Below are 10,706 nucleotides of genomic sequence, written 5' to 3'. Positions count from 1 at the left end.
GTTGCTGATGAAATAGTGCAAGAGCACACCCTCGTGGACAAAATGCTTACAGCACCTGGTATTCCCAGGCTGTCTCCCATCCAAGTACTAACCAGGCCCGACCCTGCTTAGCTTCAGAGATCAGACGAGATCGGGCGTACCCAGGCTGGTATGGCCGTAAGCGAGAAACAATCTCTTGCTACAACATATATAGTCAAAGTGAGTCTGATAAAACAGACATTTAGTCAATTCATCATTAAACGCTTAATACAAGGCAGTGTTGCTGATGAAATAGTGCAAGAGCACACCCTCGTGGACAAAATGCTTACAGCACCTGGTATTCCCAGGAGGTCTCCCATCCAAGTACTAACCAGGCCCGACCCTGCTTAGCTTCCGAGATCAGACGAGATCGGGCGTACCCAGGCTGGTATGGCCGTAAGCGAGAAACAATCTCTTGCTACAACATATATAGTCAAAGTGAGTCTGATAAAACAGACATTTAGTCAATTCATCATTAAATGCTTAATACAAGGCAGTGTTGCTGATGAAATAGTGCAAGAGCACACCCTCGTGGACAAAATGCTTACAGCACCTGGTATTCCCAGGCGGTCTCCCATCCAAGTACTAACCAGGCCCGAACCTGCATAGCTTCCGAGATCAGACGAGATCGGGTGTACCCATGCTGGTATGGCCGTAAGCGAGAAACAATCTCTTGCTACAACATATATAGTCAAAGTGAGTGTGATAAACAGACATTGCATTTTCACCAATTAGATAAGCAGCTTGAACTTTGTGTCACTGAAAAAGTAGAAGAAATTACAAACACTGTTCCCATCACTTTTTAGCACAGGTAGTTGGATAAAATACAAACTTTATTTCCTTTCATCATTTGAACAGGGCAAAGGAGCACAAAGCACACACAAGCTGCATTCAGCAACAATATTCTTGTTTGTCTTATAAATACAAGGCAGATGCTAATTGAAAACACAAGGAAATTTGATCCTATTAAAAAGGCAGGAAGCTGCATTTAGTCAATTCATCATTAAATGCTTACTACAAGGCAGTGTTGCTGATGAAATAGTGCAGGGGCACACCCTCGTGGACAAAATGCTTACAGCACCTGGTATTCCCAGGCGGTCTCCCATCCAAGTACTTACCAGGCCCGACCCTGCTTAGCTTCCGAGATCAGACGAGATCGGGCGTACCCAGGCTGGTATGGCCGTAAGCGAGAAACAATCTCTTGCTACAACATATATAGTCAAAGTGAGTCTGATAAAACAGACATTTAGTCAATTCATCATTAAATGCTTAATACAAGGCAGTGTTGCTGATGAAATAGTGCAAGAGCACACCCTCGTGGACAAAATGCTTACAGCACCTGGTATTCCCAGGCGGTCTCCCATCCAAGTACTAACCAGGCCCGACCCTGCTTAGCTTCCGAGATCAGACGAGATCGGGCGTACCCAGGCTGGTATGGCCGTAAGCGAGAAACAATCTCTTGCTACAACATGTATAGTCAAAGTGAGTCTGATAAAACAGACATTTAGTCAATTCATCATTAAATGCTTACTACAAGGCAGTGTTGCTGATGAAATAGTGCAAGAGCACACCCTCGTGGACAAAATGCTTACAGCACCTGGTATTCCCAGGCGGTCTCCCATCCAAGTACTAACCAGGCCCGACCCTGCTTAGCTTCCGAGATCAGACGAGATCGGGCGTACCCAGGCTGATATGGCCGTAAGCGAGAATCAATCTCTTGCTACAACATATATAGTCAAAGTGAGTCTGATAAAACAGACATTTAGTCAATTCATCATTAAATGCTTACTACAAGGCAGTGTTGCTGATGAAATAGTGCAAGAGCACACCCTCGTGGACAAAATGCTTACAGCACCTGGTATTCCCAGGCGGTCTCCCATCCAAGTACTAACCAGGCCCGACCCTGCTTAGCTTCCGAGATCAGACGAGATTGGGCGTACCCAGGCTGGTATGGCCGTAAGCGAGAAACAATCTCTTGCTACAACATATATAGTCAAAGTGAGTGTGATAAACAGACATTGCATTTTCACCAATTAGATAAGCAGCTTGAACTTTGTGTCACTGAAAAAGTAGAAGAAATTACAAACACTGTTCCCATCACTTTTTAGCACAGGTAGTTGGATAAAATACAAACTTTATTTCCTTTCATCATTTGAACAGGGCAAAGGAGCATAAAGCACACACAAGCTGCATTCAGCAACAATATTCTTGTTTGTCTTATAAATACAAGGCAGATGCTAATTGAAAACACAAGGAAATTTGATCCTATTAAAAAGGCAGGAAGCTGCATTTTGTCAATTCATCATTAAATGCTTACTACAAGGCAGTGTTGCTGATGAAATAGTGCAAGAGCACACCCTCGTGGACAAAATGCTAACAGCACCTGGTATTCCCAGGCGGTCTCCCATCCAAGTACTAACCAGGCCCGACCCTGCTTAGCTTCCTAGATCAGACAAGATCGGGCGTACCCAGGCTGGTATGGCCGTAAGCGAGAAACAATCTCTTGCTACAACATATATAGTCAAAGTGAGTGTGATAAACAGACATTGCATTTTCACCAATTAGATAAGCAGCTTGAACTTTGTGTCACTGAAAAAGTAGAAGAAATTACAAACACTGTTCCCATCACTTTTTAGCACAGGTAGTTGGATAAAATACAAACTTTATTTCCTTTCATCATTTGAACAGGGCAAAGGAGCATAAAGCACACACAAGCTGCATTCAGCAACAATATTCTTGTTTGTCTTATAAATACAAGGCAGATGCTAATTGAAAACACAAGGAAATTTGATCCTATTAAAAAGGCAGGAAGCTGCATTTTGTCAATTCATCATTAAATGCTTACTACAAGGCAGTGTTGCTGATGAAATAGTGCAAGAGCACACCCTCGTGGACAAAATGCTTACAGCACCTGGTATTCCCAGGCGGTCTCCCATCCAAGTACTAACCAGGCCCGACCCTGCTTAGCTTCCGAGATCAGACGAGATCGGGCGTACCCAGGCTGATATGGCCGTAAGCGAGAATCAATCTCTTGCTACAACATATATAGTCAAAGTGAGTCTGATAAAACAGACATTTAGTCAATTCATCATTAAATGCTTACTACAAGGCAGTGTTGCTGATGAAATAGTGCAAGAGCACACCCTCGTGGACAAAATGCTTACAGCACCTGGTATTCCCAGGCGGTCTCCCATCCAAGTACTAACCAGGCCCGACCCTGCTTAGCTTCCGAGATCAGACGAGATCGGGCGTACCCAGGCTGATATGGCCGTAAGCGAGAATCAATCTCTTGCTACAACATATATAGTCAAAGTGAGTCTGATAAAACAGACATTTAGTCAATTCATCATTAAATGCTTACTACAAGGCAGTGTTGCTGATGAAATAGTGCAAGAGCACACCCTCGTGGACAAAATGCTTACAGCACCTGGTATTCCCAGGCGGTCTCCCATCCAAGTACTAACCAGGCCCGACCCTGCTTAGCTTCCTAGATCAGACGAGATCGGGCGTACCCAGGCTGGTATGGCCGTAAGCGAGAAACAATCTCTTGCTACAACATATATAGTCAAAGTGAGTGTGATAAACAGACATTGCATTTTCACCAATTAGATAAGCAGCTTGAACTTTGTGTCACTGAAAAAGTAGAAGAAATTACAAACACTGTTCCCATCACTTTTTAGCACAGGTAGTTGGATAAAATACAAACTTTATTTCCTTTCATCATTTGAACAGGGCAAAGGAGCATAAAGCACACACAAGCTGCATTCAGCAACAATATTCTTGTTTGTCTTATAAATACAAGGCAGATGCTAATTGAAAACACAAGGAAATTTGATCCTATTAAAAAGGCAGGAAGCTGCATTTTGTCAATTCATCATTAAATGCTTACTACAAGGCAGTGTTGCTGATGAAATAGTGCAAGAGCACACCCTCGTGGACAAAATGCTTACAGCACCTGGTATTCCCAGGCGGTCTCCCATCCAAGTACTAACCAGGCCCGACCCTGCTTAGCTTCCGAGATCAGACGAGATCGGGCGTACCCAGGCTGATATGGCCGTAAGCGAGAATCAACCTCTTGCTACAACATATATAGTCAAAGTGAGTCTGATAAAACAGACATTTAGTCAATTCATCATTAAACGCTTACTACAAGGCAGTGTTGCTGATGAAATAGTGCAAGAGCACACCCTCGTGGACAAAATGCTTACAGCACCTGGTATTCCCAGGCGGTCTCCCATCCAAGTACTAACCAGGCCCGACCCTGCTTAGCTTCCTAGATCAGACGAGATCGGGCGTACCCAGGCTGGTATGGCCGTAAGCGAGAAACAATCTCTTGCTACAACATATATAGTCAAAGTGAGTGTGATAAACAGACATTGCATTTTCACCAATTAGATAAGCAGCTTGAACTTTGTGTCACTGAAAAAGTAGAAGAAATTACAAACACTGTTCCCATCACTTTTTAGCACAGGTAGTTGGATAAAATACAAACTTTATTTCCTTTCATCATTTGAACAGGGCAAAGGAGCATAAAGCACACACAAGCTGCATTCAGCAACAATATTCTTGTTTGTCTTATAAATACAAGGCAGATGCTAATTGAAAACACAAGGAAATTTGATCCTATTAAAAAGGCAGGAAGCTGCATTTTGTCAATTCATCATTAAATGCTTACTACAAGGCAGTGTTGCTGATGAAATAGTGCAAGAGCACACCCTCGTGGACAAAATGCTTACAGCACCTGGTATTCCCAGGCGGTCTCCCATCCAAGTACTAACCAGGCCCGACCCTGCTTAGCTTCCGAGATCAGACGAGATCGGGCGTACCCAGGCTGATATGGCCGTAAGCGAGAATCAATCTCTTGCTACAACATATATAGTCAAAGTGAGTCTGATAAAACAGACATTTAGTCAATTCATCATTAAACGCTTACTACAAGGCAGTGTTGCTGATGAAATAGTGCAAGAGCACACCCTCGTGGACAAAATGCTTACAGCACCTGGTATTCCCAGGCGGTCTCCCATCCAAGTACTAACCAGGCCCGACCCTGCTTAGCTTCCTAGATCAGACGAGATCGGGCGTACCCAGGCTGGTATGGCCGTAAGCGAGAAACAATCTCTTGCTACAACATATATAGTCAAAGTGAGTGTGATAAACAGACATTGCATTTTCACCAATTAGATAAGCAGCTTGAACTTTGTGTCACTGAAAAAGTAGAAGAAATTACAAACACTGTTCCCATCACTTTTTAGCACAGGTAGTTGGATAAAATACAAACTTTATTTCCTTTCATCATTTGAACAGGGCAAAGGAGCATAAAGCACACACAAGCTGCATTCAGCAACAATATTCTTGTTTGTCTTATAAATACAAGGCAGATGCTAATTGAAAACACAAGGAAATTTGATCCTATTAAAAAGGCAGGAAGCTGCATTTTGTCAATTCATCATTAAATGCTTACTACAAGGCAGTGTTGCTGATGAAATAGTGCAAGAGCACACCCTCGTGGACAAAATGCTTACAGCACCTGGTATTCCCAGGCGGTCTCCCATCCAAGTACTAACCAGGCCCGACCCTGCTTAGCTTCCGAGATCAGACGAGATCGGGCGTACCCAGGCTGATATGGCCGTAAGCGAGAATCAATCTCTTGCTACAACATATATAGTCAAAGTGAGTCTGATAAAACAGACATTTTGTCAATTCATCATTAAACGCTTACTACAAGGCAGTGTTGCTGATGAAATAGTGCAAGAGCACACCCTCGTGGACAATATGCTTACAGCACCTGGTATTCCCAGGCGGTCTCCCATCCAAGTACTAACCAGGCCCGACCCTGCTTAGCTTCCTAGATCAGACGAGATCGGGCGTACCCAGGCTGGTATGGCCGTAAGCGAGAAACAATCTCTTGCTACAACATATATAGTCAAAGTGAGTGTGATAAACAGACATTGCATTTTCACCAATTAGATAAGCAGCTTGAACTTTGTGTCACTGAAAAAGTAGAAGAAATTACAAACACTGTTCCCATCACTTTTTAGCACAGGTAGTTGGATAAAATACAAACTTTATTTCCTTTCATCATTTGAACAGGGCAAAGGAGCATAAAGCACACACAAGCTGCATTCAGCAACAATATTCTTGTTTGTCTTATAAATACAAGGCAGATGCTAATTGAAAACACAAGGAAATTTGATCCTATTAAAAAGGCAGGAAGCTGCATTTTGTCAATTCATCATTAAATGCTTACTACAAGGCAGTGTTGCTGATGAAATAGTGCAAGAGCACACCCTCGTGGACAAAATGCTTACAGCACCTGGTATTCCCAGGCGGTCTCCCATCCAAGTACTAACCAGGCCCGACCCTGCTTAGCTTCCGAGATCAGACGAGATCGGGCGTACCCAGGCTGATATGGCCGTAAGCGAGAATCAATCTCTTGCTACAACATATATAGTCAAAGTGAGTCTGATAAAACAGACATTTAGTCAATTCATCATTAAATGCTTACTACAAGGCAGTGTTGCTGATGAAATAGTGCAAGAGCACACCCTCGTGGACAAAATGCTTACAGCACCTGGTATTCCCAGGCGGTCTCCCATCCAAGTACTAACCAGGCCCGACCCTAATTAGCTTCCTAGATCAGACGAGATCGGGCGTACCCAGGCTGGTATGGCCGTAAGCGAGAAACAATCTCTTGCTACAACATATATAGTCAAAGTGAGTGTGATAAACAGACATTGCATTTTCACCAATTAGATAAGCAGCTTGAACTTTGTGTCACTGAAAAAGTAGAAGAAATTACAAACACTGTTCCCATCACTTTTTAGCACAGGTAGTTGGATAAAATACAAACTTTATTTCCTTTCATCATTTGAACAGGGCAAAGGAGCATAAAGCACACACAAGCTGCATTCAGCAACAATATTCTTGTTTGTCTTATAAATACAAGGCAGATGCTAATTGAAAACACAAGGAAATTTGATCCTATTAAAAAGGCAGGAAGCTGCATTTTGTCAATTCATCATTAAATGCTTACTACAAGGCAGTGTTGCTGATGAAATAGTGCAAGAGCACACCCTCGTGGACAAAATGCTTACAGCACCTGGTATTCCCAGGCGGTCTCCCATCCAAGTACTAACCAGGCCCGACCCTGCTTAGCTTCCGAGATCAGACGAGATCGGGCGTACCCAGGCTGATATGGCCGTAAGCGAGAATCAATCTCTTGCTACAACATATATAGTCAAAGTGAGTCTGATAAAACAGACATTTAGTCAATTCATCATTAAATGCTTACTACAAGGCAGTGTTGCTGATGAAATAGTGCAAGAGCACACCCTCGTGGACAAAATGCTTACAGCACCTGGTATTCCCAGGCGGTCTCCCATCCAAGTACTAACCAGGCCCGACCCTAATTAGCTTCCTAGATCAGACGAGATCGGGCGTACCCAGGCTGGTATGGCCGTAAGCGAGAAACAATCTCTTGCTACAACATATATAGTCAAAGTGAGTGTGATAAACAGACATTGCATTTTCACCAATTAGATAAGCAGCTTGAACTTTGTGTCACTGAAAAAGTAGAAGAAATTACAAACACTGTTCCCATCACTTTTTAGCACAGGTAGTTGGATAAAATACAAACTTTATTTCCTTTCATCATTTGAACAGGGCAAAGGAGCATAAAGCACACACAAGCTGCATTCAGCAACAATATTCTTGTTTGTCTTATAAATACAAGGCAGATGCTAATTGAAAACACAAGGAAATTTGATCCTATTAAAAAGGCAGGAAGCTGCATTTTGTCAATTCATCATTAAATGCTTACTACAAGGCAGTGTTGCTGATGAAATAGTGCAAGAGCACACCCTCGTGGACAAAATGCTTACAGCACCTGGTATTCCCAGGCGGTCTCCCATCCAAGTACTAACCAGGCCCGACCCTGCTTAGCTTCCGAGATCAGACGAGATCGGGCGTACCCAGGCTGATATGGCCGTAAGCGAGAATCAATCTCTTGCTACAACATATATAGTCAAAGTGAGTCTGATAAAACAGACATTTAGTCAATTCATCATTAAACGCTTACTACAAGGCAGTGTTGCTGATGAAATAGTGCAAGAGCACACCCTCGTGGACAATATGCTTACAGCACCTGGTATTCCCAGGCGGTCTCCCATCCAAGTACTAACCAGGCCCGACCCTGCTTAGCTTCCTAGATCAGACGAGATCGGGCGTACCCAGGCTGGTATGGCCGTAAGCGAGAAACAATCTCTTGCTACAACATATATAGTCAAAGTGAGTGTGATAAACAGACATTGCATTTTCACCAATTAGATAAGCAGCTTGAACTTTGTGTCACTGAAAAAGTAGAAGAAATTACAAACACTGTTCCCATCACTTTTTAGCACAGGTAGTTGGATAAAATACAAACTTTATTTCCTTTCATCATTTGAACAGGGCAAAGGAGCATAAAGCACACACAAGCTGCATTCAGCAACAATATTCTTGTTTGTCTTATAAATACAAGGCAGATGCTAATTGAAAACACAAGGAAATTTGATCCTATTAAAAAGGCAGGAAGCTGCATTTTGTCAATTCATCATTAAATGCTTACTACAAGGCAGTGTTGCTGATGAAATAGTTCAAGAGCACACCCTCGTGGACAAAATGCTTACAGCACCTGGTATTCCCAGGCGGTCTCCCATCCAAGTACTAACCAGGCCCGACCCTGCTTAGCTTCCGAGATCAGACGAGATCGGGCGTACCCAGGCTGATATGGCCGTAAGCGAGAATCAATCTCTTGCTACAACATATATAGTCAAAGTGAGTCTGATAAAACAGACATTTAGTCAATTCATCATTAAATGCTTACTACAAGGCAGTGTTGCTGATGAAATAGTGCAAGAGCACACCCTCGTGGACAAAATGCTTACAGCACCTGGTATTCCCAGGCGGTCTCCCATCCAAGTACTAACCAGGCCCGACCCTAATTAGCTTCCTAGATCAGACGAGATCGGGTGTACCCAGGCTGGTATGGCCGTAAGCGAGAAACAATCTCTTGCTACAACATATATAGTCAAAGTGAGTGTGATAAACAGACATTGCATTTTCACCAATTAGATAAGCAGCTTGAACTTTGTGTCACTGAAAAAGTAGAAGAAATTACAAACACTGTTCCCATCACTTTTTAGCACAGGTAGTTGGATAAAATACAAACTTTATTTCCTTTCATCATTTGAACAGGGCAAAGGAGCATAAAGCACACACAAGCTGCATTCAGCAACAATATTCTTGTTTGTCTTATAAATACAAGGCAGATGCTAATTGAAAACACAAGGAAATTTGATCCTATTAAAAAGGCAGGAAGCTGCATTTTGTCAATTCATCATTAAATGCTTACTACAAGGCAGTGTTGCTGATGAAATAGTGCAAGAGCACACCCTCGTGGACAAAATGCTTACAGCACCTGGTATTCCCAGGCGGTCTCCCATCCAAGTACTAACCAGGCCCGACCCTGCTTAGCTTCCGAGATCAGACGAGATCGGGCGTACCCAGGCTGATATGGCTGTAAGCGAGAATCAATCTCTTGCTACAACATATATAGTCAAAGTGAGTCTGATAAAACAGACATTTAGTCAATTCATCATTAAACGCTTACTACAAGGCAGTGTTGCTGATGAAATAGTGCAAGAGCACACCCTCGTGGACAAAATGCTTACAGCACCTGGTATTCCCAGGCGGTCTCCCATCCAAGTACTAACCAGGCCCGACCCTGCTTAGCTTCCTAGATCAGACGAGATCGGGCGTACCCAGGCTGGTATGGCCGTAAGCGAGAAACCATCTCTTGCTACAACATATATAGTCAAAGTGAGTGTGATAAACAGACATTGCATTTTCACCAATTAGATAAGCAGCTTGAACTTTGTGTCACTGAAAAAGTAGAAGAAATTACAAACACTGTTCCCATCACTTTTTAGCACAGGTAGTTGGATAAAATACAAACTTTATTTCCTTTCATCATTTGAACAGGGCAAAGGAGCATAAAGCACACACAAGCTGCATTCAGCAACAATATTCTTGTTTGTCTTATAAATACAAGGCAGATGCTAATTGAAAACACAAGGAAATTTGATCCTATTAAAAAGGCAGGAAGCTGCATTTTGTCAATTCATCATTAAATGCTTACTACAAGGCAGTGTTGCTGATGAAATAGTGCAAGAGCACACCCTCGTGGACAAAATGCTTACAGCACCTGGTATTCCCAGGCGGTCTCCCATCCAAGTACTAACCAGGCACGACCCTGCTTAGCTTCCGAGATCAGACGAGATCGGGCGTACCCAGGCTGATATGGCCGTAAGCGAGAATCAATCTCTTGCTACAACATATATAGTCAAAGTGAGTCTGATAAAACAGACATTTAGTCAATTCATCATTAAACGCTTACTACAAGGCAGTGTTGCTGATGAAATAGTGCAAGAGCACACCCTCGTGGACAAAATGCTTACAGCACCTGGTATTCCCAGGCGGTCTCCCATCCAAGTACTAACCAGGCCCGACCCTGCTTAGCTTCCTAGATCAAACGAGATCGGGCGTACCCAGGCTGGTATGGCCGTAAGCGAGAAACAATCTCTTGCTACAACATATATAGTCAAAGTGAGTGTGATAAACAGACATTGCATTTTCACCAATTAGATAAG

The 10,706-nt window shown here is 43.0% G+C and overlaps 26 non-coding genes and 3 pseudogenes across 26 annotated transcripts; all 29 read right to left on the bottom strand.

The window, feature by feature from the left end:
- Positions 1-43: 43 nt before the first annotated feature.
- On the bottom strand, positions 44-162 carry LOC145852308 (5S ribosomal RNA). Its single transcript, XR_014374162.1, has one exon. It is a non-coding gene; the product is annotated as a 5S ribosomal RNA (ribosomal RNA).
- A 139-nt stretch (positions 163-301) lies between these two features.
- Positions 302-420, bottom strand: LOC145882036 (5S ribosomal RNA). Its single transcript, XR_014393603.1, has one exon. It is a non-coding gene; the product is annotated as a 5S ribosomal RNA (ribosomal RNA).
- Positions 421-559: 139 nt separating this feature from the next.
- On the bottom strand, positions 560-678 carry LOC145884660 (5S ribosomal RNA). Its single transcript, XR_014396239.1, has one exon. It is a non-coding gene; the product is annotated as a 5S ribosomal RNA (ribosomal RNA).
- Positions 679-1,087: 409 nt separating this feature from the next.
- Positions 1,088-1,206, bottom strand: LOC145881934 (5S ribosomal RNA). Its single transcript, XR_014393502.1, has one exon. It is a non-coding gene; the product is annotated as a 5S ribosomal RNA (ribosomal RNA).
- Positions 1,207-1,345: 139 nt separating this feature from the next.
- On the bottom strand, positions 1,346-1,464 carry LOC145857357 (5S ribosomal RNA). Its single transcript, XR_014378254.1, has one exon. It is a non-coding gene; the product is annotated as a 5S ribosomal RNA (ribosomal RNA).
- Positions 1,465-1,603: 139 nt separating this feature from the next.
- Positions 1,604-1,722, bottom strand: LOC145883906 (5S ribosomal RNA). Its single transcript, XR_014395482.1, has one exon. It is a non-coding gene; the product is annotated as a 5S ribosomal RNA (ribosomal RNA).
- A 139-nt stretch (positions 1,723-1,861) lies between these two features.
- LOC145886049 (5S ribosomal RNA) lies at positions 1,862-1,980 on the bottom strand. Its single transcript, XR_014397633.1, has one exon. It is a non-coding gene; the product is annotated as a 5S ribosomal RNA (ribosomal RNA).
- Positions 1,981-2,389: 409 nt separating this feature from the next.
- On the bottom strand, positions 2,390-2,508 carry LOC145852851 (uncharacterized; annotated as a pseudogene).
- A 409-nt stretch (positions 2,509-2,917) lies between these two features.
- On the bottom strand, positions 2,918-3,036 carry LOC145883905 (5S ribosomal RNA). Its single transcript, XR_014395481.1, has one exon. It is a non-coding gene; the product is annotated as a 5S ribosomal RNA (ribosomal RNA).
- A 139-nt stretch (positions 3,037-3,175) lies between these two features.
- Positions 3,176-3,294, bottom strand: LOC145883904 (5S ribosomal RNA). Its single transcript, XR_014395480.1, has one exon. It is a non-coding gene; the product is annotated as a 5S ribosomal RNA (ribosomal RNA).
- Positions 3,295-3,433: 139 nt separating this feature from the next.
- Positions 3,434-3,552, bottom strand: LOC145887045 (5S ribosomal RNA). The gene has a single exon (XR_014398632.1). It is a non-coding gene; the product is annotated as a 5S ribosomal RNA (ribosomal RNA).
- Positions 3,553-3,961: 409 nt separating this feature from the next.
- LOC145883903 (5S ribosomal RNA) lies at positions 3,962-4,080 on the bottom strand. The gene has a single exon (XR_014395479.1). It is a non-coding gene; the product is annotated as a 5S ribosomal RNA (ribosomal RNA).
- Positions 4,081-4,219: 139 nt separating this feature from the next.
- On the bottom strand, positions 4,220-4,338 carry LOC145887044 (5S ribosomal RNA). Its single transcript, XR_014398631.1, has one exon. It is a non-coding gene; the product is annotated as a 5S ribosomal RNA (ribosomal RNA).
- A 409-nt stretch (positions 4,339-4,747) lies between these two features.
- On the bottom strand, positions 4,748-4,866 carry LOC145883902 (5S ribosomal RNA). The gene has a single exon (XR_014395478.1). It is a non-coding gene; the product is annotated as a 5S ribosomal RNA (ribosomal RNA).
- Positions 4,867-5,005: 139 nt separating this feature from the next.
- LOC145887043 (5S ribosomal RNA) lies at positions 5,006-5,124 on the bottom strand. The gene has a single exon (XR_014398630.1). It is a non-coding gene; the product is annotated as a 5S ribosomal RNA (ribosomal RNA).
- A 409-nt stretch (positions 5,125-5,533) lies between these two features.
- LOC145883901 (5S ribosomal RNA) lies at positions 5,534-5,652 on the bottom strand. Its single transcript, XR_014395477.1, has one exon. It is a non-coding gene; the product is annotated as a 5S ribosomal RNA (ribosomal RNA).
- Positions 5,653-5,791: 139 nt separating this feature from the next.
- Positions 5,792-5,910, bottom strand: LOC145887042 (5S ribosomal RNA). Its single transcript, XR_014398629.1, has one exon. It is a non-coding gene; the product is annotated as a 5S ribosomal RNA (ribosomal RNA).
- A 409-nt stretch (positions 5,911-6,319) lies between these two features.
- LOC145883900 (5S ribosomal RNA) lies at positions 6,320-6,438 on the bottom strand. The gene has a single exon (XR_014395476.1). It is a non-coding gene; the product is annotated as a 5S ribosomal RNA (ribosomal RNA).
- A 139-nt stretch (positions 6,439-6,577) lies between these two features.
- LOC145852651 (uncharacterized) lies at positions 6,578-6,696 on the bottom strand (annotated as a pseudogene).
- Positions 6,697-7,105: 409 nt separating this feature from the next.
- LOC145883899 (5S ribosomal RNA) lies at positions 7,106-7,224 on the bottom strand. The gene has a single exon (XR_014395475.1). It is a non-coding gene; the product is annotated as a 5S ribosomal RNA (ribosomal RNA).
- Positions 7,225-7,363: 139 nt separating this feature from the next.
- LOC145852650 (uncharacterized) lies at positions 7,364-7,482 on the bottom strand (annotated as a pseudogene).
- A 409-nt stretch (positions 7,483-7,891) lies between these two features.
- LOC145883898 (5S ribosomal RNA) lies at positions 7,892-8,010 on the bottom strand. The gene has a single exon (XR_014395474.1). It is a non-coding gene; the product is annotated as a 5S ribosomal RNA (ribosomal RNA).
- A 139-nt stretch (positions 8,011-8,149) lies between these two features.
- Positions 8,150-8,268, bottom strand: LOC145887041 (5S ribosomal RNA). The gene has a single exon (XR_014398628.1). It is a non-coding gene; the product is annotated as a 5S ribosomal RNA (ribosomal RNA).
- Positions 8,269-8,677: 409 nt separating this feature from the next.
- On the bottom strand, positions 8,678-8,796 carry LOC145883896 (5S ribosomal RNA). The gene has a single exon (XR_014395472.1). It is a non-coding gene; the product is annotated as a 5S ribosomal RNA (ribosomal RNA).
- Positions 8,797-8,935: 139 nt separating this feature from the next.
- LOC145851981 (5S ribosomal RNA) lies at positions 8,936-9,054 on the bottom strand. The gene has a single exon (XR_014373834.1). It is a non-coding gene; the product is annotated as a 5S ribosomal RNA (ribosomal RNA).
- A 409-nt stretch (positions 9,055-9,463) lies between these two features.
- LOC145884448 (5S ribosomal RNA) lies at positions 9,464-9,582 on the bottom strand. The gene has a single exon (XR_014396026.1). It is a non-coding gene; the product is annotated as a 5S ribosomal RNA (ribosomal RNA).
- A 139-nt stretch (positions 9,583-9,721) lies between these two features.
- LOC145887040 (5S ribosomal RNA) lies at positions 9,722-9,840 on the bottom strand. Its single transcript, XR_014398627.1, has one exon. It is a non-coding gene; the product is annotated as a 5S ribosomal RNA (ribosomal RNA).
- Positions 9,841-10,249: 409 nt separating this feature from the next.
- Positions 10,250-10,368, bottom strand: LOC145885508 (5S ribosomal RNA). The gene has a single exon (XR_014397091.1). It is a non-coding gene; the product is annotated as a 5S ribosomal RNA (ribosomal RNA).
- Positions 10,369-10,507: 139 nt separating this feature from the next.
- LOC145887674 (5S ribosomal RNA) lies at positions 10,508-10,626 on the bottom strand. The gene has a single exon (XR_014399265.1). It is a non-coding gene; the product is annotated as a 5S ribosomal RNA (ribosomal RNA).
- Between the last annotated feature and the right edge of the window lie 80 nt (positions 10,627-10,706).

Source organism: Salmo salar, chromosome 08 (assembly GCF_965601325.2).
Source record: "Salmo salar chromosome 08, fSalSal1, whole genome shotgun sequence".
NCBI classification, from domain to species: Eukaryota; Metazoa; Chordata; class Actinopteri; order Salmoniformes; family Salmonidae; genus Salmo; species Salmo salar.
The sequence above is the reverse complement of the archived record's forward strand: the minus strand, read 5'-3'. Positions and strand labels throughout refer to the sequence as shown.